A 3,730-nucleotide genomic window follows, 5' to 3' on the forward strand; every position below is an offset into this window, starting at 1 on the left:
TTAGGGACACAATACATGTTCAAAATCTGCATTCAGCTCGCAAAATCACAGCTGCAGGTAAAGATATTAAATCCATGCCCAGACTTTTGACCTATTTATTACTCACAAGAGTTATCCTTGTGGCCCATCTGAGTGAGATTGCTGGCTTTCTTCCATTTGCCTACCCAGTGCCTGGTACAGATGGACTTTGACAGAGATCAGGGAACACACAGGCCGGGTAACCTGTCGGGGAGCAGTTGTGGGCAGGCACAGAATAACAATACATAGAATGAATTGGGCTTTTGCCTTATTCCTGGATGGACAGAAATTCTTCTGCTCTTCACCAGTGGATTGGGGTGAAATACTCTGCCTTGTGAGGTACTCAGCTCAAACAAGCTTACAAGATCCTGGGTTTGATCAATGGTCTGTGATTACTCAGCAAATCTCGGCTGGGATGTTAATTGAAGTGCTACAACTGGCCTCAGCACCTCATGGCGAAGGATGAGGAAAAATGAACCCGAGTTTCAGCTCCTGATTGCTGCCCAGTGGTTCGTGCTGGGAAGTGTGCATATGTGTGTGGAGGGTAATTGTCCATTGCCACTCATTCACTGGAAGAATTGCGACTTGGGTGAAATACTCGTGGGCAACACTTGTGCAAGACGTCACTGCTTCAAGAAAGGAACGAAGGTAGTGGGGGAAGAGATTAAAAACAGAAACTGGATGGCTGTTAGTGTCATTGCAGTAATGCAATCTTGGGATTCAGCAAACAAACACGAGCGACTTTCTTTCACTTGAAACCAAAGATTGTATTATTACTTTCATATTTCACTGATAGTTGGTCATTTTTTAAAAACGAGATGAACCCTCACAAAGGAAATGTTGAATGAAGTGGTTGGTGGAGTGCACTCAGCACATTGTCATTAAAAGACTCTGACCTCATCGGCTGTTGGGAGTGACTGTGAGATCACAAGTAGCAAAGAGACTGGCAGAATGTGTCTCAATTATGACCTCGCATGTTCTGTGAGTTGCCGAGCAATGAAATGTTTTTGTGATCAGTTTTGGTTTGAAAAATGCATTTTCAAATCATACGCTGTTTTTTCTTTTTGCTGATCACTTCATTCAACTGTGTCGAAATGGGGTCCCCGTCACTCCCGGCTTGGTCCAGAGTTGGAATGGAAATACTTCCAGAAGATCGAGCTGAGATAAACCTTTCCTCTACCCATTGGTGGTGTCTGCCATATCCACTCAGCACAGTGTGCTTTGAGAACATTGATCGGATACACATCGAGGAATGGATCACAAGCCAGAACTTTCTTTTCACAACCTTAGGGTCTGTGTTACTGGTACTGTGTTTAATGCTTCTCAAGAAAAGATGGACTTCCCACCGAAGCAAGGTAAGTGCTGTTCTGTGCCCAATATTTGGTCGAGAGCCCGTGTGTGGAAGCTATTGTTCAAATGTTTAATATTTCTGCTAATAACGGTTCATGGAATGAAATGTGTCACAGTTACAAGAGCGAATTCCAATCTATTTTACACCAATTGTTCTCCTCCTCTCCTGAAGGTGATAGTTCATGCTGGGGGTTCAATTCAAGGGACACTGATATCCCTCTGGTACCTCCTCCAACGAGACAATTTTCATTGATGAGCACAGTGAGTGTTGGAAGTCTATTCCACCAAGGAGTGCAACATGCCTCACCTACTACTGTGCTCATCTGACTGCTACACGTGTGCACTTTCCATCAGGGGTGACTGGAGAGCAATTAGTAGAAGGAACCATAGCTTGATTTTAGCACCTCTAAGGGGTGTGGACAATCATAGAACTTCTCCTCAACTCAACAATTCAATCAACAAAGGCTGAACCTGGGACCTTCTGGTACGTATGATTCAGTGCAACATACATTCAGTCCATTTATTCACTGAGCCATCTGATGATCATGCATATCCCTTTGAAGGCTCGGATTACAGGTGGCAAAGCACATTGATGTAACTGTAACATGTGCCCAGATGTAGCAGGACACAGGTTAATGCTCACAATTCCACAAAATGAGGAGTTCTCAATCCCAGTGAAGTGCTGAGTGATGGCATTAATTGAAGGCTGAACACTTAATCTGAGTGAGGAATGGAAAGTCAGAGCAACAAGCAGTCTACATAGCAGGTGGCCAATTACAGGGCCATACTGGGAGAGATCTGGGAACAGATCTCTGGGTCAACCTCGAATAGACTGGTCAGAACAGTGTCTGCCACAGGGGAAGTGGAGAATAAAGCAGGACAGGAAAAATAACCTTTACAACATGGAGCAGAGAGAAGACAAACAAGAAGCACTCTCCATCCATTTCTAATAATTTCCTCAGCAAATAAATTAATCCTGTTTGTTTTATATTTTTCAACAGGACAGTCAGCGTACTCATCGCTCAGATTCAGGCTCAGAGAACTTCATTTCCCCGGATGGATTTCACAATATAATCACAATCCTTTCCAGGATTGAGAAGATTCTTCTGGCGGTGCAGGAAATGGAGGAGAAGTTCCAAACGAGAAGGAGCAGCTTTGTCCATAAGAAGAATCGATTCTGACGTCATAGGCCGGCCTCCTCTTCGAATGCAGATTAGGCAGAAATGGCTCTTCCATATTAACGAACATGAGCGAAAGTTCTCCGACCTGAATAACCCCTTCCTGCATTAGAGTAATGAGATAACATTTATATAGCTGCCACATAACAGATGCAGCCATAAACAACGTGTGTTATTTGAAAGATATTTTACAATGTCATAGCTACCATAATTGAAACAAGTACTTAACTATTTTGTGGATGATAAGATAAAGTAATTGATAGTTGTTCGACAGTGGCAATGCTTATGGAGTGCCTGCCATCGGAAAAAGACCTGTTTATTCCTACTCTCTGTTTCCTGTCTGTCAACCAACTCTCAATCTATGCCAGTACATTCCCCCCAATCCCATGTGCTTTAATTTTGCACACTAACCTCTTGTGTGGGACCTTATCAAAAGCCTTCTGAAAATCCAAATACACCACATCCACTGGTTCTCCCCGATCTATTCTACTAGTTACATCCTCAAAAAACTCCAGTAGATTTGTTAAGCATGATTTCCCTTTCATAAACCCATGCTGACTTTATCCAATCCTGTTAATGCCCTCCAAGTATTCTGTTATCACATCTTTTATAATAGACTCTCGCATTTTCCCCACTACTGATGTTAGGATAACTGGCCTGTAATTCCCTGATTTTTCTCTCCCTCCTTTTTTAAATAGTGGGGTTACATTTGCCACCCTCCAATCTGAAGGAACTGTTCCAGAGTCGATAGAATTTTGGAAGATGATCACCAATGCATCCACTATTTCCAGGGCCACTTCCTTAAGTACTCTGGGATGTCGATTATCAGGCCCTGGGGATTTGTCAGCCTTTAGCCCCATTAATTTCCCTCGCACTATATTTTTACTAATACTGGTTTCCTTCAGTTCCTCCCTCTCATTAGACCCTTGGTTCCCTAACATTTCTGGGAGGTTATTTGTGTCCTCCTTTGTGAAGACAGAATCAAAGTATGTGTTCAATTGTTCTGCCATTTCTTTGTTCCCCATTATAATTTCCCCCATTTCTGACTGTAATGAACCGACATTTGTCTTCACTAATCATTTTCTCTTGACATATTTATAGAAGCTTTTACAGTCAGTTTTTATGCTCCCTGCTAGTTTACTCTCATACTCTATTTTTCCCCTCTTAATCAATCTCTTTGTCCT

The 3,730-nt window shown here is 42.6% G+C and overlaps 1 long non-coding RNA gene across 1 annotated transcript; it reads left to right on the forward strand.

Moving 5' to 3' along the window:
* The first annotated feature begins 1,065 nt into the window (after nucleotides 1–1,065).
* LOC137332199 (uncharacterized) lies at nucleotides 1,066–2,811 on the forward strand. The gene is made up of 2 exons (XR_010965617.1): nucleotides 1,066–1,373; nucleotides 2,370–2,811. It is a non-coding gene; the product is annotated as an uncharacterized lncRNA (long non-coding RNA).
* The last annotated feature ends 919 nt before the right edge of the window (nucleotides 2,812–3,730 follow it).

This window comes from Heptranchias perlo, chromosome 14, assembly GCF_035084215.1.
Source record: "Heptranchias perlo isolate sHepPer1 chromosome 14, sHepPer1.hap1, whole genome shotgun sequence".
NCBI classification, from domain to species: Eukaryota; Metazoa; Chordata; class Chondrichthyes; order Hexanchiformes; family Hexanchidae; genus Heptranchias; species Heptranchias perlo.